The sequence below is a fragment of the Lissotriton helveticus genome, chromosome 4_1 (genome assembly GCF_964261635.1).
Source record: "Lissotriton helveticus chromosome 4_1, aLisHel1.1, whole genome shotgun sequence".
Taxonomy (NCBI): domain Eukaryota; kingdom Metazoa; phylum Chordata; class Amphibia; order Caudata; family Salamandridae; genus Lissotriton; species Lissotriton helveticus.
This window is the reverse complement of record NC_136063.1, coordinates 26,063,326-26,090,159: the sequence shown is the minus strand read 5'-3', so window position 1 is coordinate 26,090,159 and position 26,834 is coordinate 26,063,326.

The window sequence follows — 26,834 nt, the reverse complement described above, 5'->3', positions numbered from 1 at the left end:
CTCCGCCCACATGTTTATAGCCAGGAGTACATGTTTTGATAGGGAGGAAGTTGCATGATTATACAAGGAAAGGACTTGCACTTCAAGTAGCTGCAATTATTTTAATTATCCAGTTCCCTGAGCCAGCAGCAGAATGTCTGAGCTTGAACTTTCAGAGGCTGATTCATGACATTGCAATGCTTTCACAGTGTCATATATATTTCTAGATATTTTATGGTGTTTGTTTTTTTCTGGCAAAAGCACAGATGGAAAGATGAACATCATTACCTTTAGACTTCACAGTGCCATTTTATGTTTGAGAGCTCACAGCTACACTAATATACACTACACTAATATACACAGATTGTTAGGTTGGTTTAAAAGTGCAATTGTCACCTGAACTTCTGTGATCAACAAAAAAAGCTTTCAGAGTCTACTGAGAGAGAGGCTTTGCTTCTATCCACCTGTTGGTTCCCTTGATTACAGGATTTAATTGGGCCACATGTGTGTGCTTCCACTGAAAGACTGCTTGTATTGCACCTTTTGGCAGGTGGCAACGTTTATCCTCAAGACAGAAGGGCTGAGTTGGTTATGGTGGCAAACCATCGACCATGGCAATATGCCTGATCTGTTTATTTTAAAATGTTATGGTAAACGCACTAGACTTTACTATTTGTTGCAAAAAGCATATGCTGAATTTGATAGCCATTCAAGTGTGGATTAGGACTCTACATTAAAGCTTACAAATAGGTATTCTGCTACATGGAATCCCACAGATTACCGTAATAAGCAAACACTTCGGTGTTGGACATCCAGTGACAAAGAGTAGGTATATATGGTTTGCTCTAGAGAGATAGCATGTGCGTAGCCAACTGTGTTTGTTTATACCTTTCTATTATTTTTTCTGTGTTGGTAATGGATGACTTGTGGAAAAGCTTACACTGAACGCAGTAAGCCTGAGCTGGTTATAGTGAAGAATCGGATGTTGGAAACTTTGAAGTTCAGGGTGCTCAAGGTTTGGGAACTTTACTGACTTTAGACAGTTCTAATGCAACAACAAACAATGAGATGGAAATCCTAGAAGGGGCAGGCACCCATCAATCTAAGTGAGGGAGGGAATACTAGTTTGAGGACACAATCCAGATTTATCCCCCCAAACACTAATGATAGAATAGAGATATTTTCAGATTTGATGGCTGCAGAGTTAAAAATTATTCAAATGAAAACATATGTAAAGAGTAGAAAGGGTGAAAAACAGGAGAAACAATTCAGACAGTTGATCAGTAAATGGAACAACAATGACAAATGTGTGGTGAGATTATCTGAAAAAGGGGGCAATGTAGTCCCTTGGGACAAAAAAAATGTATATGCAGGAATGGTATGTCGAACTACATGATCGAGAATGCTATGCTAAGATATCACAGATATATGCTAAAGTAGTTGAGAAATTTCACAAACAATTGCTTGAATGGAGGAATGAATGGACCTTTTTGAAAAGAGAGAACCCCCCAAAATACCAGTGTTTTAGCTAATCCTGAAAATCTATACAAATAAAACCAAACCACAAGGGAGACCAATAGGAGCTGCTATAGGTAGTCTGCTAGAAAATACCTCCATTTATGTTGACAGCTTCTTACAGCCACTTGTTAGCAATCTCCTGTCGCGAATTAAGGATCCAATGGAGTTCCTTAAATTGATGTTTAATGTAACATGGGAGGATGACATGTATATGATGACATTGGATGTGACCTCGTTATACACAAGGTTCAGATACAGAGATGGTCTGAAGGCAACACAAGATTTTTTGCAAGCTAGGGCTAATGATGGAATGGTATCTGCAATACAATATCTTTGGGTTTAATGATGAACTATATAACAACTACAGGGGACTTTGATGGGCACCTGCTTCACCTCCAGCTTTGCTAATCTGCGTATGGGCCGGTGGGAGGAGCAGGTGCTACATGGACGCTACCTACACGACTAGAAGGAACCCCTGGTGACGTGGGTCAGTTACATTGATGATGTATTTGCATTGGGGAAGGGGAGTGAAGCTTCTGCAAAGGCATTTATAGAGAGAATAAATGGTAACAATGTGAAATTGACATAAGTAACAAAGAAATAGATTTTCTAGATGTACAGATCACTGTACAGGATTCAACATTGATTACAAATTTGTACAGAAAACCTACAACAGGCATGCCAAAAGCTTCCATCCACACACATTAAAACAAAGTATTCCCTATGGAGAATGAATGGAGAATTAATAAGAGCAATAATATTTTACAGCACAGCAGATACCTACTACCACACACAGAAACACATAGTGTTGAGAGGATACACAAAACAAGCACTAGAGGAGGCAAGGCAAAAGGTATCTGAGATAAAGTGGGAGGACATACTATTTTCAGAAGAGGTACCCTCAATATCTAGTAAGGATATGAAAGAAGAAACTAAGTTCATAACAACGTACAAGGACAAACACATCCTACTTATGAAGGCACTAACAAAACATTGGCACTTAATACAAAATGATCCTATCATAGGGAAGGATTTTTCACAAAGGACAAAGGTCACGTTCAGGAAGGCTAAATCTTTGCATGACGTACTAGTAAAAAGTGAAGTGATAACAACAGGGCAAACATGGCTGAGGCCACAAAAAGGTTTTAAAAAGTGCAATAAATGCAAAGCCTGTGAGAATGGCCAGAACCTAGCGGAACTAACTACACCACTGGGTAAATCCTAGAAAATCAGACTGCATCTAACATTCAAAACAGAGTATGCAGTGTCCACCTTGAAGTGCCCATGCTCCAAATACTATGTGGGCAGCAATGTATTGCCAGTCCACAAACGGATTTTGAAGCGTGTAAGAGTAATACAAAACAATGACCCAAGCTACCCCATAACTCGACATTTCCATAAAATCCATGGGTGAGACCATAAACTACTCAAATACCGTGCCATAGACAGTGTGCCTAAAGGGAATAGGAATGGCGATAGAGAGAAATAGCTCGGAAGACTAGAATCAAGGTACATCCTTGAGATAGACAGTAGAGAGCCAAAAGGATTGAATATTGATGATGAGCTCTATGTACAACTCTAAAGATTAAACCTGTTGCTAGATCCATGGCCATGTTAAGTTTTAAAATTGTGATGTCTAAGAAGTAGGCAAACTTTGTTTTGCAAACTTTGTTTTGTGTTAGTGGAGAAGCGTGGCTCAGTGGTTAGAGGCGGCAGACCCGGAAGCTGAGATCAGCTGTGGACCAGGGTTCGATTCCCCGCCTCGGCGGGTCTCGGGCTCAAAAATTCCACGGACTCGACAATTCTCGCTCTGGTGCCTACTCGACTCACGGGATCACACTCTGCGACTCTGGGCAATAGCTTGCTTAATCTCCACTACGGCCCCTCGCGGCGGGATGCCTGGCTTTCACCTTGTGAATACCCTGCTGGGGTATCTCACAGGGGAATACCAGGACGGGTTCCCTAAGCAAGCGCCTTGAGACCCCTGGGTGATTAGTGCGCTATATAAATCGAAATACATTTACATTTACATTAGTTTGTCTGGTGAATTAGGGTTTTAAAATAACACTGTTGGTTGTATATTTGTTCACAGGTGTAACAACAGTAGAGATGCATTACTGGGGCACCTTGATAGGAGTCTTCTACTCCAGTTGAGAGAAGCAAGAAAGAGTCACAAGACAATACTACAACAAGTAAATATGTTTAAACAGTGTACACAAACTCAACTGTGAGCCCACTGGGGCTATATTTAACATTGAAAAGATGTTTACTCCAACGTTTTTGAATTTATATATGGAATATGAATTGTGGACCCAACAATAACATTGTTTGTGTATATACTTTGGTATGAAAGAAACAATAACAAGTATCGTGAAAAACTGATATTTTCATTAAATTTATAATATGAAATAATTTATGCAACGTATAATTAGGGTCACACTAGGAACCCAGAATAATATAAGAATGAAATAGAAGTTTGCTCAGAGGAATGTGAAATGATGATAGTGTTAATTTAAACAACACTGCAATATGGCTTCCACAGTAAAATGCATTGAATGTAGTCCATCACTGATGTTTACCAAATGTATTGTCCTAATTGAAACACAAAAGTATAAAGGTGGTTTGAACTCATTGAAATGCGTAGGTTGTGCCTCTGCTTGAATAAATAAGTATTTTGAAAACTTCTACTGGAGTGCTGTGGGATCCTTTCAACGAAGTGTGTGGAACCGCTCTATTGATATATATATATATATATATATATATATATATATATATATATATATATATATATATATATATATATATATATATATTACCTACTGGCGGTCGCCAGTAGGTATATATAGTTAGGATTTTTTCTCTATGGGTTTTTTGAAAATTCTATGTCTAATAACTTTGGCGTTTGTGGACGGAATTGGCTGAAATTTTCAGGAAAATGGCACATTTTGTTTCTGAGCAGCCCTTGAAAATTTGGGGGGGGTTCGTCCAGTGGGGGCCGAGAAAAAAGGGGGGTCCCAAAACGTGTTTTTAACATTGAGTTTTCCATAGGGCGGTTGGCCTCACTTTTAGCCCGAACGGCTGAATGGATTTGCACGAAACTTGGCAAAATTGTAGGGACTGGTAGCCCGATGTGCCTTTTGTAGGTCTCAATATATGTGCTCCAGTGGATTTTGAGAAATTAACGTTTAAAAAAAGATATATATCTGTAACAGCGGACCGGTTAGCGCTCTGGTTCGCGGACTTTTCGCGCAACGGAGCTTTGTGAAGCGAAGCTGATTGGTTCTCCGGCGTCTGTCAACATTCCAAACAGTCCGTAGCGGCCGCCATCTTGTCTCTCGGTAGGATCGAGAGACAAGAGGAGGTCAAAACAAAGGGGGAAATAACTATAAGGGGGCATAGTAGATCCTCGCTGACCCCCTAGGTTTGATGTGGAGGTTTTAAAAGGGCCCCGCGGGGCAAAAAAAAATAATAAAAATAATAATTGAACGGCTGAATGGATTTGCACGAAACTTGGCAAAATATTAGGGACTGGTAGCCCGATGTGCCTTTGCTAGGTCTCAATATATGTGCTCCAGTGGATTTTGAGAAATTAACGTTCAAAAAAAGATATATATCTGTAACAGCGCTCCGCTTCGCGTAACGGAGGTTTGCGAAGCTGATTGGTCATTCTGTCACTGGGCTATAGTTGGGCTACATCTGGCTGATATTTGGGCTACATTTGTTTTTTTGTGTGTCTGGCGGCCATCTTTGGGCTACATTGGGCTACATTGGGCTTCATTGGGCTACATTCGGCTAATTAGCAAATAGCTCATCGCAAACTAGGAATGGTAAAGAATCGCTATTTATTCCTTAAAGTTCGCTATTTAGGAAATGCAAATAACTTTGATGATACATATGGCGGTTCATCTCTAACAAGATAAGAAGCATAGGGATAGATTTATGATGACTGGCGCATCACCAGGGATGTGTTAGTCATTCTGTGCCGCTGTTCCGTCACCTATGGTGTGCTGCATTTACAATGCGGCGCATCACGGGGCAAAAACAGCACAGATGCGTGATGTATCTGTGCCGTAAAGGTGGCGCATTGCTGGAGTTGTATCGCAAGTGTGATGAAGGTCCAGCAAGGGTCGGGGGTGCCCCTGTCGCAGGGTTTCTGTTCTCACACAGAACTGTGGACAGAGGATTGGAACCTCGGCGAATTAGGGTGTCCCAAAACTCACGTTAGTAATCAAAAACTATTTAGCAAGCTAGGTACAGTGTCACATTGGATATAACAAACTCTCAATGTTTAGACAATCCATAATATGAACTTATAGTACCTCAGGATACGTGGAACTCATGAACAGTCGGTCGTTATATATTTCTTAGAAACCAGAACATGGAGTTAAGAAGAACACATGTGTATTTGAAATGTTTATTTACTAATGCCGTCTTCTCAGGCGTAGTACCTTAGATAATAAAAGTACACATATTATCAGTAGCAAAATTACCAGCATAGTTACTAGTACATAAAAAGTGAATGGTGATAGTATGTTAACATGCTGTAAATGAATAAGAGTTAGCAACACTTATAAGCAGCCGCGGGCCGTGGAGGGAGTTACGGTGAGGCAGGGAGGCGGGGAGGGGGAGAAGCAGGGTGGAGAATACAAGTACACATATTATCAGTAGCAAAATTACCAGCATAGTTACTAGTACATAAAAAGCGAATGGTGACAGTATGTTAACATGCTGTAAATGAATAAGAGTTAGCAACACTTATAAGCAGCCGCGGGCCGTGGAGGGAGTTACGGTGGGGCAGGGAGGCGGGGAGGGGGAGGGGCAAGGTAGAGAGGGCTCCACCCTGCTTCTCCCCCTCCCCGCCTCCCTGCCTCACCGTAACTCCCTCCACGGCCCGCGGCTGCTTATATCTCACCCTCCCTAATACACATATTATATTATTTGCTAAGAAGGTCTCTTTGTGTTGGTTTAGGGCGTGCCCATACTTTAGTGTCTTAGATTTGAAGGAATCACATCAGCATACACCAGCTCTCTCTTCATGTGAACCGCATCAACTGTTGTGTATGTGTGTTCGGCAAAGCAATATAAAACCCGCCTCATGCCCAGAATTGGCAGAAGTTGCACTTATGTTATGAGTATGAAGTCGTGGAGATCAGACCTCATAACAATTCTGTATCGTGTTGTTCTTGAAACTTTAGCACTCGCTGTACAGATATAGTTTAACAAGTAAAGCAGATAGTAGACCAATAACATATTATTCTCATGTAAACCACGATGAACTACTAGGTGGAAAGCTAAAGCAACAACTAAATGTCGTGTGCAGAAGTTGCAAAAAAGGAAAAATGGCGTTTAAACCGGTAATGAGCCCATGCTAACTTAACACGGTGTAAAGATATCCAGGACCTAGATGACACCTCCTCATGATCCGGAAACGAACTGAATAAGATAATAGAAGTGCCATCTCATGAGAGCAGATTGCAAGTTTATATGTGGACGGTCCGCAAGGTAAAGCATTAAAAACTAGGAAAATTCAATGCTAAAGAAAAATAAAACAGCCAAGTACTTTATCGAGTCTTAAGCCAATAGGCAAGGTAAATAATAAAAACTTGACAATTAAGTCAATGAATTGTCAATGAAATGCTAGTACTCAGCATATGAAACATGAAAAAGGTCTATGACATAACTGTGTATGCAAAATAAGCTGCAACAGCCTCCAACAGGAAGTCACCGTCTTCATCCGAAAACAGTTCAGCCATCCAATTTAAAAGCGGAAAAGAACATACGTGCTCTCCCAGCACCGGATCCTCTATCACCATCAGAGGACAGCTCGGTGGGTTTTCAAGAAAGCTGTGTTCCAAGAAAGACTGTGCTGCCGCCAGTAAATTCCAGGGACCAAGTAGTCCATGCATCAATGCCACAGCCATAATCCTTTCGCCAGGACAAATCAACTCGTGAGTAATGATAGGAGTCATCAGCTGATTAAAGTCGACGTCAGGAGAAACCGGTCCGCAGAGACACAAATCAATGGCCCAATCGAAATCACAGGTCAGGCAGTGAAATACAGGCTGGACACAGGTGAAGTAGGAGAACCGAAAAGATAATCCATATGCCGTGCTTAATATCGCCAACGGCATTGTGCCATAATATTCTAGCATGCGATTGCGGAACAGTGTCAGCAGCTGCAGGGTCGGAGGTTGCATAGGAGGGACATCCATATTTAAAAATGTAAAAAAGCACAAGAGCGTCCGCTGGTAATGCAAGTAAAAATGCAATCCACGAACCAGAGTGGAGAAAATGGAATGAAAGGGAGCAGGGATGACTCCAAAGATTTTCTCAAATGAAGTCACGAGACCACTGGTAACAACTTTAAAAAAGTGTGCCAGGGATTTTGTGGAGGATGCGTTAAAGATAGTCGGAAACATGTTGCTGAAATTGAAAGGCAAACCTGTGTACGGGTGTTCGCTATGTGAAGTACGAAAGTTTCACGGGCCGAACTCAAGGCCACCTCTCTCTGAGACAAAAGAGCTCTTATTCTTGTCATGCCGTTGAAACGTGTCCCAAGGTTGGTATTTGTGGCCAGATTGAAAACTCCCTATGTTCATGTGTGGGAGGAAATAGAACATTTCTGCAGCAAATAACCCGTTCACTTACTGTTACGATAAAAGGAATACTTTTAATTAACTCAGAACAATCTTCATTATTGAGCATCAAATAACTACCATTTTCCAACAACTTGAACGTGGGGATGATAGCAGGAACTGGCGTGCCTTGCAACACGCAAGCCATATTTGGTCGGTGTTTGTTGCATGAATCGTGTAACTGTATGTGCCTACACATTAGTGAATGATCTGGCGTCTCAGTGCATTCCTCTCCATTCAGATAAACTTCTTGATCATCTTTGAAACATCTGTATGTGTATGGAAGCGACCAGACCTCATGAACAAAAGCACTACCTAAAGGTTCATAAAGACCTATTGGTATATATTTCATACAATTTGAAAACTTATATAAAGCAAAAGGCAGCGTTATTAAACCGTGGATAAGGCATGTTGCCAAAAAACCCGCAATCCTCTGCTGATGATGTCACTGAGCATGTCATGAATGATGTAATATGTGACATCATCAGTAGTGGATTATGGGTAATAGTATCTCTAGTTTACTCCCCTATAGCTGTCTTTCTTTTAACATAAGTGTGTGTTTCCTTCCCTTATACTTACTGTTTTTGGTTCGCTTCCAGTTCGCGTACCAGCGAGCGAACTAGGAAGCGAACTAAGAGAAATAGAGGTTGGCACAGTTCCAAATATTGTACCAATTTTTTAATAACGGGGAGGTAGTTCTGAAAAGAACTTTTTTTTTTATTTTTCTGAACATTTTTTTAATGTTTTTGAATTTTTCGGAACAGTTTTATATTTTTTTGGGTTTTTCTTGGAGGGGGCAATGAAAACGATTCATTGTAAAGGGCTCAACAGGAGCAACAAAACAAAAAAAAGAAGTATTTATTATTTTGGGCGTTTCGGACAAACTTGCATATGATAGTCAATAGCTCTGTTGATCAGAGTGATGCTTCTTTCTCCGTAGGAAATGAATCCATCGCAAAATACGCAGGTGTGTTTTACTTCACCAAATCTCATTTGTATATTTGGCACCATCTCCCTGCCCTCTGGTCCCGTTACTTCCGGTACAACAGATCTTCTGGCCATAATAGGGAGATTATCTAGGTCGTTCCGAAACTGTGCAGCACTGTAGTTGTTAGGATGCCACCTAGTCATATGGCGATGCATTGTGTAGTTTCCGAAACTGTATTTTTTGTCGGTCCCTCTGGACAGTCTATCTTGACATATAAGGCAAGTTACGTATCTTGCATTTACTTTTTTCTGACCTTTGGGAATTTTAAAAAATTGCCAAATGAAGTTTTCTTTCCGGTGAGACGTCTTGGGCTGCTCAGGCAAAAACTGCCTCTCTTCGTGCTCGTCCTCCTGTTCCTCTTCTTCTTCTTCTTGTTGAATTACAACTTGAGCAGGTGGTCCACTCTTCCTTGGATGTGGTGGAGGTGGTGGGGAAGCACCAGCTGAAGCTACTAAAGAAGCCATTGCTCAGTGATCACAAAGGGTCTTTCTCTCACAATGATGAAAGTCAGAGTGAGGAAAGAAGGAGGGATTTTCATCATTTGGGAAAAACAAGAGTTCTCAACCAATCAAAAGTGTTCATTTTAGATTATATGACCTAGTCTTACATCATTAGGAAACCAAAAGTGAAATGAACCAATGAAAAGTGTTATTACCAAGTCACATGACTTGCTGTGTTTACGTTAAGCGCTTTGCAGGGCCTCCCGGTTTGCTTCCAGAAACCTGCGCTTTGGCACTCGCTTCGCGTACCAGTTCGCTAACGTAGCACGTCATATGACGTATCACGCGACAACGTGGAACGTCATGCGGACGGGAGGCGTCACGATGTTGTTTTCTAACGCGGCACTTGCGGTAAAGAAACGTTTACCGGCTCGCGGTCTATTTCGCGGCATCAAGGTCAGCTAACGGGAAGCTTCCCGATTCGCGAAGCGGGAACGAAGAAAAAAAAATATTTTAAAAAAAAATTATTCATAAACATATAAAATATATTTTTGGATTTAAAGAAGAATACATTTTACAGCTACAGATATTAGCTGTTAAAAAAACAATGAAATTCACAGAAAAAACCATAGGTTATAGACCATATATAGTTAGGAATTAGCATTTACAAAACCTTGAAAATTCACTGAAAAAACCATAGGTTATAGACCATATATAGTTAGGAATTAGCATTTAGAAAACCTTATTTCACTCACACAAAACCATTGAAATTCCATATATAGTTAGTTGCACTAACTATATATCGCGCACCCGCAATCCACTGCTGATGATGTCACATATTACATCATTCATGACATGGTCAGTGACATCACTGATGACATCACTGATGACAACATCCAGTGATTATGTGTTTCTGTAAAGTTTAAATATGTTTTACATATTGAAGAATGAGTGGATGTATAAGTGTCTGAATGAAGGTTTTAGTAGGTGCGTGATTGACTGTATGAGTGAGTGATTAAATGCGTCTTACTAAATGCACGGGTTAGTGACTAAACTGTCTGAAAGTGTGCATCAGTATGTCTGTTGTTGTGCAAGCTGCTGCATGTGTTGATCAGTAGCTATATAAGTAGCTATATGGGTTATTGATTGGTTGCACAAGTATTTGTATGGGAGACTGAGTGTGTGTATGGCTGGCTGGGAGGTGTGTGACTCTGTGCAGATCAATGTGTACTTGTATCAGTGATTCTATGAGAGAGTAAGTATGTGTTAGTATATGTTTGAAAATGTAAGGTACTCTATGTTTAACTGTGTAGATTAGAAAATGGAAGTGTGATTGATCCTTTACAGGACTGACTAGGTGTGTGAGTAACTCCATGGATGAGTGGCAGAGTGTGAGTGTCTGTATAGGTGTATGAGTGCATATGATAGTGTTGTAAAGATGAGTGATTGTATGTATGAATGATTGTATGGGTGAATGAGTGAATGTGTGTGTAGACGTAGGAATCAGTGAATGCGTATGTAGTAACTAGTATTGGTGTGTCAATGGTTTCAAAAATTATACTCTGTATTTAACACTGGGTGTAACAGAGGTTATATTAAAGTTGAGGAGATGCATTGTATTGTCACATTAATGATATCATCATTGATGTGACCATTGATGTCAAAAGAGATATCATCAGTGATGTCATTTGAGATGTCATCAGTGATGTCATCAGTGATGTCACTGACCATGTCATGAATGATGTAATATGTGACATCATCAGCAGTGGATTGCGGGTGCGCGATATATAGTTAGTGCAACTAACTATATATGGAATTTCAATGGTTTTGTGTGAGTGAAATAAGGTTTTCTAAATGCTAATTCCTAACTATATATGGTCTATAACCTATGGTTTTTTCAGTGAATTTTCAAGGTTTTGTAAATGCTAATTCCTAACTATATATGGTCTATAACCTATGGTTTTTTCTGTGAATATATATATATATATATATATATATATATTCACTGAAAAAACCATAGGTTATACACCATATATAGTTAGGAATTAGCATTTAAAAAACCTTATTTTACTCACACAAAACCATTGAAATTCCATATATAGTTAGTTGTACTAACTATATATCGCGCACCCGCAATCCACTGCTGATCATGTCACATATTACATCATTCATGACATGGTCAGTGACATCACTGATGACATCACTGATGACATCTCAAATGACATCACTGATGACATCACTGATGACATCTCAAATGACATCACTGATGACATCACATCACAACTGAATGAGTGGATGTATAAGTGTCTGAATGAAGGTTTTAATAGGTGCGTGACTGACTGTATGAGTGAGTGATTAAATGTGTCTCACTGAATGCATAGGTTAGTGACTAAACTGTCTTAATTTGTGCATCATTATGTCTGGTATTCTGTAAACTGCTGCATGTGTTGATCAGTAGCTATATGAGTAACTATATGGGTTATTGATTGATTGTCCAAGTATTTGTATGGGAGACTGAGTGTGTGTGTGGCTGGCTGGGAGATGTGTGACTCTGTGCAGATCAATGTGTTCTTGTATCAATGATTTATAAGAGAGTAAGTATGTGTTAGAATATGTTTGAAAATGTAAGGTACTCTATGTTTAACTGTATAGATTAGAAAATGGAAGTGTGATTGATTCTTTACAGGACTGACTAGGTGTGTGAGTAACTCCAAGGATGAGTGGCAGAGTGTGAGTGTCTGTATAGGGTGTATGAGTGCATATGATAGTGTTGTAAAGATGAGTGATTGTATGTATGAATGATTGTATGGGTGAATGAGTGAATGTGTGTGTAGACGTAGGAATCAGTGAGTGCGTATGTAGTAACTAGTATTGGTGTGTCAATTGTTTAAAAAAATATATCGTGTATTTAACACTGGGTGTAACAGAGGTTATATTAAAGTGTGAGGAGATGCATTGTATTGTCACATGAATGATATCATCAGTGATGTGACCATTGATGTCAAATGAGATGTCATCAGTGATGTCATTTGAGATGTTATCAGTGATGTCATTTGAGATGTTATCAGTGATGTCATCAGTGATGTCATTTGAGATGTCATCAGTGATGTCATCAGTGATGTCATTTGAGATGTCATCAGTGATGTCATCAGTGATGTCATTTGAGATGTCATCAGTGATGTCATTTGAGATGTTATCAGTGATGTCATCAGTGATGTCATTTGAGATGTCATCAGTGATGTCATCAGTGATGTCATTTGAGATGTCATCAGTGATGTCATCAGTGATGTCATTTGAGATGTCATCAGTGATGTCATCAGTGATGTCACTGACCATGTCATGAATGATGTAATATGTGACATGATCAGCAGTGGATTGCGGGTGCGCGATATATAGTTAGTACAACTAACTATATATGGAATTTTAATGGTTTTGTGTGAGTAAAATAAGGTTTTTTAAATGCTAATTCCTAACTATATATGGTGTATAACCTATGGTTTTTTCAGTGAATTTTCAAGGTTTTGTAAATGCTAATTCCTAACTATATATGGTCTATAACCTATGGTTTTTTCAGTGAATTTCATTGGTTTTTTAAAAGCTAATATCTATAGCTGTAAAATGTATTCTTCTTTAAATCCCAAAATATATTTTATATGTTTATTAATAATTTTTTTTAAATATTTTTTTTGTTTCGCTCCCGGTCCGCGAACCGGGAAGCTTCCCGTTAGCTCAATTTGATTCCGCGACCCGGTACGCGAACCAGTAAGAAAACAACATAGTGACGGTATCGCGTTGCCGCGTAATGCGTCTTATGACGTACTGCGTTAGCGCACCCGGAAGTGCCCCGGGGCGCGGACCGAGGCGCGAAACGCAGCTCCCCGGATGCGATCCGCGGCGCGAAAGCGCGACGTATCGCGTTGCCATGAAATGCATCTTGTGACGTATCGTGTTAGCGCACCCGGAAGTGTCCCGGGGCGCGGACCGAGGCGCGAAGCGGAGCGACCCGGAAGCTAACCGGGGAGCGTTCCGCAGCGCGTAACATGAGCGTGAGAGGTCATGTGACTTGTTAATAAAACTTTTCATTGGTTCATTTCACTTTTGGTTTCATAATGATGGAAGGCTAGGTCAGGTGACTTAAAAATAACACTTTTCATTGGTTGAGAAGTATTGTTTTTTCCCAAATGATGAAAACCCCTCCTTCTTTCCTCACTCTGACTTTCATCATTGTGAGAGGAAGACCTATTTTGCTTGTTGGAAAATGGCTTCATTGGTAGCTTCAGCTGGTGGACCCCCACCACCACCACCACCTCCTCATGGGAAGAAAGGACCACCTCCCCAGGTCCTGACCAACACTGAGGAGGAAGAGGAAGAAATGGATGAGGAGGGAGAAGAACCACAATTTTTAGAAGAGTTGCCCCGGGTTTCCAGAAAGAAAGCCAGTTTCATCTGGCAGTTTTATTCAATACCTCGTGGCCAAAAAAAAGTCAACGCAAGGTATGTCACCTGCCTCATATGCAAGGAACAATTGTCCAGAGGGACGGACAAAAAATATAGCTATGGAAATCACACAATGCACAGGCACATGACGAGGAAACATCCCCTAAATTACAGCCGGGCGGAAATAAGGGATATGCACGACAATCCAAGACCAACTCCTGTGGCCAGACCAACAATACCGATTTCTCTAACACCAGAAGAGGCACGGGAAACTGTGCCAAATATTCAAGAAAATTTTGGGCACATGATTCACTTATGTATGCACTGTCGTGCATTATTAGCTTGTGGCAACATGAGCATCAATGCACTAAACCTGGCGTATGAACACCATGATTGCCCTAACCGCCCCCAGTAATTTTTTTTTGCTCCTGTTGAGCCCTTTTCAACGCCTGTTTTTTGTTGTTTCCCCCCCCCCAAAAAAACCCCAAAAAATATAAAATCGTTCAAAAAATACAAAAAAAACAAAAAATGTTCAAAAAAAAAAAAATATATAAAACAACAAAAATATACAAAAAAAAGTTCTTTTCAGAACTACCTTCCCTTTCCCAAAAAATTGCTAGAATGTTTAGCACTCTGGCAAGCTCTATTTCTTTTGGTTCGCTTCCGGGTTAGCTTCCCGGTACGCGGACCGGGAGCTAACCAACAAAATAAAAAAAAAAAAAAAAGTGTAAGTATAAGGAAAGGAAACAGAGAGTGATGTTAAAAGAAAGACAGCTATAGGGAGTAAAGAAGAGATACTGTTTAATAGATCTATTTACCGAAGAAAAGACAGAAGAGGGTATAATTGTGAAAAACAAAATAGATAACGAAGTGAAAGAAAAAAAAAGAGAGTATAACATTAACAAAGAAGAGTTTCTTGGATAATGTGAGTGAATGTTCAAAATAAGATTAAAACATGAGGAATAACAGAGAGAAAAAATAGAAAACAGAAAACAAAAAATAACAGAAAAAGATTAATTGAAACAGCAAAGAAATGTAATTAACATAGAGCCATATCATCAACATAGGCAATAAAAGTTTTGTAGCTTTTATTGGCAGAAATGTGTCGCTAAATCTGCTTTTGTGGCAGAAAACTGCCACTAAAACCACTTTTGCACCAGTTTTCTGCCAATAAAAAGAGCAATAATTGTATTGGCTGTGTTCATAATATTCCCCTTAGTGTGCTTCAACTACACAGAGAAAGCATTATGAACAAGTAGTGATAGAGTGATCAGTCAAAGACACTAAGAGTAATAGAGACGCAGTGAGTGAACAAGAGTGAGGAACTATGAGAAGAGAGGGACTGAGAAAAAGAGTGGAAGGAGTTGAGTAAGTAGGTAATAGAGAAAGGAATGAGGGAAGTAGCAAAGGCAGGAAACTGAGGGTTAAAGAAATGAAGCAGTGGAACTAATAGTAGTTAAATGTGATAGAAATGTAACGAAAACAGTACAAAATATTTACCTTATAATTGTCGTTAAATTACTCACTTTTTGTTTTTATACTTTCAATCTGTGAAAGAGAGAACAAACATTTGAAAAATATTAAAACATGTATTTAAAAATTAGAAAAGACAAGGGAAAAGATTGAAGGACAAACAGTTTTTCAACAACTTTGACACTTACAGAAGCTTCTGCTTCTCCAGGCCCCCTACACAGTCCTAAAGATATACATTTTAAACAACAGTATCTTGATGCAGATGAAGTGAGGCCTATCTTAAAACATGGTGCATCTTTTGCATTGCTGTTGTTTCAGAAAAGTGTCGCAAGACACTAACATTTTAAATAATTGCTTCAGGATGCCAATAAGATGTCTACTATCCAGAGGTTTGTTTCAGGTGAGGCCTACTCAGGGTTGCAGATGACATTTACACTTGTTGAAGAGTACAGAGGAGATAATACATGTGAAGGTCTACCAATGAAGTGAGTCATGTCCACTGCACTCTTCAACAAAGTCCAAACCTCCTATGTTTCCCTGGACAGACCTAAACTTGATCTGCACTGTTAGACGGGGACCCGGAGGGTCGGCCGGATACTGAGGGAGAGATCCCCGAGGGGGACCGTCTCCGGTGATCGTACAGACAAGTTACCTCCCTCCCCACAAACAGGCACCACACCAAGTCGAGTTCAATGCTTTATATAAGGTTCTTAAGGCAAGGATATCAGCGATACAGGATATCTCGGACCCGGGGGTCCTCTCACTTCTAGTCTCTGTAGGGAAAGGGGGTAGCGGGACAGTCTTGGTACCGGATCGGTACAGGTAGTGGTAAGGGGCGAGCTCACAATCCTCGAGCTGGAGGGTCTGTGGATCGGGCCGCGGCAGCGCCAGCAGGCCAAGATGGTAGTCTCACAAGGCAGAGGGCCGCGGCAGCGCCAGCAGGCCAAGTCGATGGTTTCACGAGGCAGAGGGCCGCGGCAGCGCCAGCAGGCCAAGATGGTAGTCTCACAAGGTAGAGGGCCGCGGCAGCGCCAGCAGGCCAAGTCGATGGTTTCACGAGGCAGAGGGCCGCGGCAGCGCCAGCAGGCCAAGTCGATGGTTTCACGAGGCAGAGGGCCGCGGCAGCGCCAGCAGGCCAAGATGGTTTCACTAGGCAGAGGGCCGCGGCAGCGCCAGCAGGCCAAGATGGGTTCACGAGGCAGAGGGCCGCGGCAGCGCCAGCAGGCCAGTCACGGATGAGTTCTTCTCGGGTCTCTCGACTCCAGGATACAACTGCCTTCCTGGTCTGGCACTGCCCCAGTTATAGGTCTGGTCCCCTTTGATGTCCGGACCCTCGCGCCTGGGGGCCGGGAGGTCCGGGATGAGGGAGTCCAGACACCCAGCAGGGGGGTGGAGCCAGCGCCCAGGGCGGCCGGGGGTGATCGACACCTGGCGGAGGGGAGCCGTTGACGATTCCTTCTCCCATTGATTTGCCAAGTGGTCACTCTGCCTCCTGGGGGGAGGTTGGTGCCCCGATGTCGGGGCCGGCCGGGCCCAGGGTTAGGGTCGAGTTGAGGCCACGCGGCCTCGTGCTGCAGTGCCCCAAGATGGCGGCCGGTTCGATGTCGGGGTGTGGATGGTGACCCGGGCCAGCTGGGTCCGGGGCTGGTGTCTTGTAGTGGAGGGATTGCAGGGTACTTCGGGTGGTTGTTTAGGGACTCTGGCTGGGGATGCAGGGAGAGCCAGGGTCCAGGTCCTACTGCGGGGAGGGGGGGCAGCCCGACCATGCGGCCTGTCCAACATGCGTCCCCCCCAGCTGAAGGCGGGGAGAGTCAGCCATCTTCCTGGGGACTCTCCTCGCTGAGGCGGAAAAAGCGTGACAGGCCGTCGGCGTTGGCGTGGTCCTGGCCTGGACGATGTTCCACCGTGAAGTCCATCCCCTGCAGGGAGATGGACCAGCGCAACAGCTTCGGGTTTTCCCCCCGCATTTGCATCAGCCATTGCAGGGGTCGGTGGTCTGTTTGCACCCGGAAGTGGGTGCCGAAGAGGTATGGCCGGAGCTTCTTGAGTGCCCAGACTACGGCGAAGGCCTCTCTCTCAATGGTGCTCCAGCGCTGTTCTCGGGGCAAGAGGCGTCTGCTGATGAAGACCACCGGATGGTCGACCCCTTCGGCGTTGAGTTGGGAGAGGACGGCCCCCACACCATGATCGGAGGCGTCCGTCTGCACAATGAATTCCCGGCTGTAGTCGGGAGCCTGGAGCACGGGGGCCGTGCACATGGCGGTCTTTAGTTTCTCGAAGGCCGATTGGCAGTCCAGGGTCCAGTTGACGGTTTTGGGGCCCTTTTTGGAGGTGAGCTCTGTGAGGGGCCCCACGATGCTGCCATAGTCCTTCACGAACCGCCGGTAGTATCCGGTGAGCCCCAGGAAGGCCCGGACCTCCGTTTGGGTCGTAGGGGGTTGCCAGGCCTGGATGGCAGCAATCTTGAGTTGGAGAGGAGCCACTAGCCCGCTTCCCACTTGGTGTCCCAGGTAGGTCACGGACCCTTGGCCAACCTGGCACTTGCTGGCCTTGATGGTGAGCCCGGCTTGCTGGAGGGCGTGTAGAACCTCCCGCAGGTGGCGGAGGTGGTCGGTCCACTGGTGGCTGTACACAGCAATGTCGTCCAGGTAGGCGGCGCTGAAGTCTTCCAGGCCCGCCAGTACCTGGTTTACCAGCCGTTGGAACGTGGCCGGGGCGTTTTTCATGCCGAAGGGCATGACTTTAAAGTGGTAGTGCCCGTCTGGGGTAGAGAAGGCGGATCGTTCTTGGGCCCGAGGGGTGAGGCCGATCTGCCAGTAGCCCGCTGTTAGGTCGAAGATGCTCAGGTAGCGGGCGGCCCCCATCCGGTCAATTAGCTCGTCGGCCCGGGGGATGGGATGAGCGTCGGTCCTGGTAACTGCATTCAGCCCCCGATAGTCCACGCAGAACCGGAGCTCAGGGGCAACGCCCGGGGCGGCCGCCTTGGGAACCAGGACGACTGGGCTTGCCCAGGGGCTGTCTGAGGGTTCGATCACTCCCAGGGTCAGCATTTTGGACACCTCGGTCTGGATGCAGGCTCGTACCCGGTCTGGTACGCGGTATGCCCTGTGTCGGATAGGAGGGCTGTCCCCGGTGTCCACATCGTGGAGGCACCAGGGGGTGACTCCGGGGGTGAGGGAGAACAGGGAGGCGAACCGCCTCAGGAGCGTTTGGCAGTCTTGGCGTTGCTCCGGGGACAGGGCCTCGGAGAGCTGGACCCCTTCCACTGAGCCATCCTGCTCGAAGGCCCTCAGTAAGTCCGGAAGGGGTTCGGAGTCTTCTTCTGTCCCATTATCGGTAGCCATCAGGAGGCTGAGCTCGGATCGCACAAAATGGGGTTTTAGCCTGTTGGCATGGAGGACCCGTAGGGGGTTCCGGGCAGTCTCCATGTCGATTAAATAGGTGACAGGCCCTTTGCGTTCGATTACCTTGAAGGGCCCGGACCATCGGTCTTGGAGTGCACAGGGTTCAACCGGGGACATCACCCAGACCTGTTGTCCCGGTTCGAACTCAATGGAGGACGCGTGCTGATCGTACCACCTCTTCATGTCCTCCTGACTGGCCTCGAGATTGGCTTTGGCGGTGTCTCGGAACTGCCGGGTCTGGTTGCGGAGAGCCAGGAGGTACCTGTAGATGTCCGGGGGAGTTTTCTGGGGAGGCTGCTCCCAACCTTCCTTGACTAGGCTGAGGGGGCCCCGGACGGGGTGCCCGTACAGGAGTTCAAATGGGCTGAAGCCGAGGGACTTCTGCGGGACCTCCCGATAGGCAAACAGGAGGCAGGGAAGTAGCACGTCCCACTGGCGTCGAAGGGGTTCTTCTAGGCCCATAATCATCCCCTTGAGAGTGCGGTTGAACCTCTCGACCAGTCCGTTTCCTTGCGGGTGATAGGGGGTCGTGAATTTGTAGGTGACCCCGCATTGTTGCCAAAGAGACTTCATATATCTGGAGATAAAGTTCGTGCCCCTGTCACTGACGACCTCCCGGGGGAACCCCACCCGGGAGAAGATCCCCATCAGGGCCCGGCCCACCACGGGGGCCGTCACCGTCCGAAGAGGGATGGCCTCGGGATAGCGAGTGGCGTGGTCTACGAGGACCAGGATGAACCGGTGTCCTTGGGCTGTTCGAGGGTCGAGGGGCCCCACAATGTCTATTCCCACTCGTTCAAACGGGGTGGTGACGACAGGAAAGGGTTGCAATGGTGCTTTGATTTTTCGGCCACTTTTTCCGCTGGCCTGGCAGGTGGGGCAGGCCTTGCAGTGGTTGGTGACATCCTTTCGCATGTGGGGCCAGAAAAAATGGGTCACCAGGCGGTCGTAGGTTTTATCCTGCCCCAGGTGTCCGGCAAGGGGGACATCGTGGGCTAAGTTCAGGAGGAAGTCTCGGAAGCGAAGGGGCACCACCAGCACCCGACTGGCCCCTAGTTCCGCCACTTTCTGCTCGCTGTAGAGCAGGTCTTGGTCCCAGTAGATCCAGTGGGCCCCCGAGGTATCCCCGGTGCTCTGGGCCAGGGCTTGCTGCCGGAGTCCTTCGAGAGAGGGACAGGTTTTCTGTTCGGCCCGGAATTGTTCCTGCGTGGGGCCTCCCTCCTGCCGCCATTGTGCCAGGTCAGGGACGTCCCGAAGCTGGTCGGATCCTTCTTCGGTTTGGGTCAATGGACTGGCTCCTGGGGCGGCCTCCTCTGGGATGAGCGCGGGAGGAGGTTCTGGCCACTCGGGCTCTTCTGGGCTGGGGACCGCGCGGGCGGTCATGGACCGGGTCGTGACGCAGGCCCATTCGGGGAGGCCAAGCATCCCCAGGTGCTCCCTCCGTTCGACAGCTGCCCATGGAGAGCTTTCAAGGTCGTTTCCTAGGAGGCAGTCCACGGGGGCATCATCGCGGACAGTTACTTTTAACATCCCTGTTACTCCTCCCCACTCGAAGGGGACGCAGGCCATGTGGCATAGGCTTTCGGAGTTGTCGGCTGATCGGACAGGGCAAAGAATGTTCGGCAAGATTTGGTCGGGAGTGACGAGGTGGCGTCGGACCGCCGTTACACTGGCCCCGGTGTCGCGGAGGGCTTCCGCCCGGCGGCCATTAATGTTGACCCATTGACCGTACTTCTGGGTGTTGGCGGGAAGGGGGGCCCGCGGAATCATGTCTCTCTCCCCTAAGCAGACCAGTGCCATGGCGGCGGGCGCCCATTCAGAGGGATCGGTCTCGTACTCTTCTTGGTCTTCCGGGATTAGTTCTTCCCCTAGGGCCGCCGCTGCAACTTGGCGGGGGGTAGTGTTCGGATTCTTTGGGCAGTTGGGATCACTGGCGTAGTGGCCGGGTCGCTGGCACCTGTGGCACGTAATGTTGGCCCGGAAACCGGCCCGGACGGCAGGGCTTCTTCGGCCAACCGGGGTCGAGGGGTTTCTGGGGGGTGACGAGGGGCCGGGGTCTCTCCCCCGACCCTGACTCCCTCCTCCCCCTCGGGGGCGATACGGTCTGGATAATTCGCTGGGTGCGTTCCGGCCAACTCGGGTGCTTTCCCACCGGTCGGCTTCGACGGCGAGTTGTCGAGGGTCGGTTAGCTTACTGTCCAGGAGGTGTTGCCGGAGCTCCACGAAGCAGTTGTTCGACAGGTGTTCCCATACGATAAGGTCAAAGAGTTGTTCGTAGGTGGTTACTTTGTTGCCCTTGATCCACCCCTCGAAGGCTCGGCTAAAAAAGTTCACGTACTCCACCCAAGTTGTACCCGGAATCCGTTTGCAGTCGCGGAACCGTTGGCGGTACATCTCAGGTGTGAGCCCGTATCGAGTGAGGAGGGCGGCCTTCATGTGGTCGTAGGAGGTCATCAGCTGGTCCGGGAGTTGCAGCAGGGCGTCCCGCCCTTCGTTGACAAACCTCCCCCATAATCCGGCTCCCCAATCGCTTCGGGGAATCCGGTGGGAGGTCATTGCCACCTCATAGGCTTTAAACCACTGCTGTATATCATCGTTCTTGTGGTATTCCCGGATGACATCTTTGGGGATGTGAACCTTGGGTTCGGTCGAGGCAGACGGGGTCGGTCGTTCGGGGAGCCCGAGGTCTTTATTCTGTTTCTGGATCTCCAGTGCTTTGAGATCGCGCTCATGTTCGTACTCTAGTTTCTTTTCCTCTAGCTCTCTCTGTCTTTGCTTGTCTTCTCGCTCTTCCTTGAGCCGTAAGTGTTCCAGGGTTATTTTTTGTTCGGCCAGCTTGAGTTCTCCATCCAAGCGAAGTCGGGCTAGTTCTAATTCGTGGAGTCTGGTTTTTTCTCTTTCTCGGATCTCTTCCAGGGAGAGACCCGCTCTTTCTTTAGTTGGTGCGGGGCTCGTTTCGGTCGTTTGTGTTCGGGGTACGGCCGTACCCGTTTCCGCCCAGGCTTCTAGGGCTCGTTTGAAGTCTTCCTTCGTACTCAGACCCGTGGTTGGGAGACCAAGTTCCATGCAATATTGCTTCAGTTCTCGGTGGTTGTAGTCTTCCAATTTTTCCATCTGGAATTTCTCCGTTGTTCCGCTCTCTGTTGTCATGGTGGTCGTGTGTCGTGGGTCGGGTGACTTTCTGTACGATTATGCGTAGGTTCGGATCCCGTCGCTGGCCACCAATGTTAGACGGGGACCCGGAGGGTCGGCCGGATACTGAGGGAGAGATCCCCGAGGGGGACCGTCTCCGGTGATCGTACAGACAAGTTACCTCCCTCCCCACAAACAGGCACCACACCAAGTCGAGTTCAATGCTTTATATAAGGTTCTTAAGGCAAGGATATCAGCGATACAGGATATCTCGGACCCGGGGGTCCTCTCACTTCTAGTCTCTGTAGGGAAAGGGGGTAGCGGGACAGTCTTGGTACCGGATCGGTACAGGTAGTGGTAAGGGGCGAGCTCACAATCCTCGAGCTGGAGGGTCTGTGGATCGGGCCGCGGCAGCGCCAGCAGGCCAAGATGGTAGTCTCACAAGGCAGAGGGCCGCGGCAGCGCCAGCAGGCCAAGTCGATGGTTTCACGAGGCAGAGGGCCGCGGCAGCGCCAGCAGGCCAAGATGGTAGTCTCACAAGGCAGAGGGCCGCGGCAGCGCCAGCAGGCCAAGTCGATGGTTTCACGAGGCAGAGGGCCGCGGCAGCGCCAGCAGGCCAAGTCGATGGTTTCACGAGGCAGAGGGCCGCGGCAGCGCCAGCAGGCCAAGATGGTTTCACTAGGCAGAGGGCCGCGGCAGCGCCAGCAGGCCAAGATGGGTTCACGAGGCAGAGGGCCGCGGCAGCGCCAGCAGGCCAGTCACGGATGAGTTCTTCTCGGGTCTCTCGACTCCAGGATACAACTGCCTTCCTGGTCTGGCACTGCCCCAGTTATAGGTCTGGTCCCCTTTGATGTCCGGACCCTCGCGCCTGGGGGCCGGGAGGTCCGGGATGAGGGAGTCCAGACACCCAGCAGGGGGGTGGAGCCAGCGCCCAGGGCGGCCGGGGGTGATCGACACCTGGCGGAGGGGAGCCGTTGACGATTCCTTCTCCCATTGATTTGCCAAGTGGTCACTCTGCCTCCTGGGGGGAGGTTGGTGCCCCGATGTCGGGGCCGGCCGGGCCCAGGGTTAGGGTCGAGTTGAGGCCACGCGGCCTCGTGCTGCAGTGCCCCAAGATGGCGGCCGGTTCGATGTCGGGGTGTGGATGGTGACCCGGGCCAGCTGGGTCCGGGGCTGGTGTCTTGTAGTGGAGGGATTGCAGGGTACTTCGGGTGGTTGTTTAGGGACTCTGGCTGGGGATGCAGGGAGAGCCAGGGTCCAGGTCCTACTGCGGGGAGGGGGGGCAGCCCGACCATGCGGCCTGTCCAACATGCACAATGTGATTCGTAATGATAGGAAACACAGGTGATGTAATTGAAATACGTGCAATTTATTTTGCTCATTTCACAATCACATCACTTGTGTTTCCTTTGCTTAGGTATCTCATTGTGCAGATGTAGTCTAGCATATGAAAGAATACGCAGAAGTGCAGAACTGCATGCAACAACTTTGACACTTACAGAAGCCTCACCTTCTCCATGCCTCCTACACAGTTCTACATATACATCATAAATGCAAACAGTACAGAATTAATTATACATGTTAAATGGTTTATTTTTGCTGTTCTCAGAATGTATCAAAATTCACTAAAAACAGTGACTTGAAGGTATTCATCATGTAACAGCGGGGAAAAAAAAACACAATCAAAATGATTGTGTTTAAAAAACCCATACAACATCAGAAATCAAAATTCAGAACTCCTTAAAGTTAACTTACTTTCCATGACGTCCAAGGATGTCCTATGAACAGCTTACACTCTTTTGTGCTGTTATTACTTTCAGCCCGCCACTTTCTGAAAGAAAATCTCCATCGTTTTTAAAAACACGTTACATGCAATAAATGACTTCTTGCTCTCTACCACAATTTTCCACAAGGCCAAATCTGGTCAGAGCCATTTATAACTCTTGGATTTCTTGTAAGCCAATCCCGTCATTTGGCATTTCCGCAACTTTCAGAATTAAAATGTTGAAGATCATTTTCACAATCCAGGAATAGTAATATCTTCCCCTTATTGCTCAGTCATGTTCTACATTTCCTATGACACTGATACTGCTTACTATGAAGCAGACTTACACTACCTCTATGACTACTACAATTATTTAATTCTCTACATCACTTTTAATCACAAAGCAAGGTAAAACAGTAGAAAGCATTGCAGACTTACATTCCCTCTACTCCATGTTTTGATTGGCTGCTTCAATTAGCTTATAAAAAGAAACAGTTTTTCTGAACTCATTAAAAGTGCACGTATTTCTCCATGACGTCCAGTCCTATGGTTAGAAGTTATGTCTCTGAACTACACTTATCCTCAAGGCCAAATTGTGTAGGAGCCATTAGAACTTCTTGAAATTCCACAGAGCACATCCCGAGATTATTTCCCTAAAATTTTGGTTTTAAAAACACCAGGTAAGAGTTTTTAAGGTCATACGGCAATTTTTTTTTGAAAATTAAAACAGAATCATTGCAGAATGACCAGCCATTTCTAGACTTTAAATAAGCTGTGTAATGTCCTGATGTTATTGAAGGGCCGTCATGATATATAATTGCTGCAGTTACAAAAGTCCTTCCTGATATTGACAACTGCGAAGCTACAAAATTTTTAATTAAAGTTGTCAATTTTGTTCCATCAGGCCTACATCGTTGGAACATTAAAATGACATACTGGCCATATGTTCGTATAAATAATGTGGACATCATTTCAGATTTACATTGGCTACACTCCATGTTGTGATCAGCTGCTTTTACTAGCTTATTAAAGGAGACTGATTTACTGTCTGGCAAAGTTAAATATATAAATCTTTCTGAGTCTACACTAGTAGTACTTGATACCATACAGTTCTCGCAGTCATGCTGCCATTGATAAGAAAGCCTAAACAGCTGATCTACATCTACACCTTCAGCATGTAATACATCAAGCATATACATTAAAAACTCCTGACAATCTTGCTGAATATTTTGAGAGAATTGTGTTTGGCCTGAACATCTGTCTAACAGATTTCGAATTTCAGACACACTTTCTATGTTTCTTCTATCAGTGCTACATTTCTCTAACACAGAATTTAACAAACTGCAAAATCTTTGATCAGAATTGACCACAATCTCTTCTTTTACATTTTCTAGAGAAAACAAAACATTAACCACTACATTAGCATAGCAGTTGACACCAGAACTGTTTTCAAACTGAAAACCAACAACATCTTCAACAGAATCCTTTTTGTTTCTGCTTGTAATTTTAGGTTCATTGACTTTTTGTCTTTTTGCTACAACCTCCCCAGTATTGTTCTCATTTCTTCGTTTCCGGCCTACCACACGTTTCTCAAACAAAGGATACTGAGGCAAATGTGGTGCATACTCTCTTCTTAACCTATTGTATTCCTTAACACAATCTAGATCCGCACAAATGTTTGTGACATCACACTCAATCAAGTACAATCCCGATAAAGTTCTAACTCGTGACAATGCCACATATGCCATACCCTCCTTGAACACAGAACTGCCAATATTCACCAATGCACTGTCTACACTTAAACCTTGCGATTTATGAATTGTCACCGCATATGCCAAGCAAACAGGAAACTGCTTACGGCGAACATATAAGTCTTTTACAAGCAAAAATCTAGCAGAACAACGACCAATTAGCTGTACTTCCTCAATGCCATCAAATTTAATTTTTAAAAATTCAATTCCATCTCTATTTCTGTATTTCACAAAATCAACAACATTACCCATTGATCCATTTACCAGACCTCTTTCAACATGTAAATTCCTTCTTAAAATTATACGGCAGTTCAAGCACACATTCAGAGTCTTTTCAAAACCTGCAGTTTTAGATATACTCTTCTCTAATGAATCCAATTTTGTTTTCAGATTCTCAGACAAAATAATTGTTGATCCCATATGCTCTACTCTATCAATAGCTTCCAGTTTCACAATCTCTTGCTTTTCTAAATGCAACATTTTGTTGTTAAATTTGGCACATTCTGCAAGAGTTGGCATCAAACATATTCCAGATTTCTTCTCAGTAATTTTCTGAAAAATATTCTCAGGCACAACATCTTGTTCTGGATATAAATTTGACAGTAATCGTGCATGTAAAGCTTCTTTCCCATGCTCGGTCACTTTTCCAATTCTAACATCTTGTAGAATAGTCTTGTAAACTTCATCCTTTGCCTGACGCATATTTTCATGCAGTTCAGCATAATTGAAGTTTAACCATATATTGACGTTGCCAATGCTGCCTAGGCACTTCCTGGTATCTTCATGCGTGAGCATTTTGAACACAGGTTGCCCTTTCACTGGTGTCAGCTGCAGAAGATCTCCGAAAACAATGATGTGTTTGCCACCAAATAACACATCATACTCTGTTTTGAGAACTTCTTGCATCCTCAAATGCACAAAGGCAAGCATGACTTTGGAAACCATGCTTACTTCGTCAATGATAAGAAGTTTCATTTTCCTCAAGATTCTTGAAACTTCAAAACAAGCATCTCCAGATAGCTTGTGATATTGTAATTTATTGTCATGCTCCACTGGCAGCATCAGTAAACGATGTTAAGTAATCCCTTTAATATTATGTGCTGCCAGTCCAGTTGGAGCAGTGACATAACAAGACAGCGATGACTCTGTCCTTTCCTGCAAATAGCATGAAATTGCTTTAATGAGGAAACTTTTTCCAGTTCCCGCTTCTCCACTCACGTACAGTCGGACAGGCTTCAACGACGTACATGAGCACTCTTTCTTATCATGACTTAATCCATGATCAATTTGCATGGTAACTTCGTCATATATT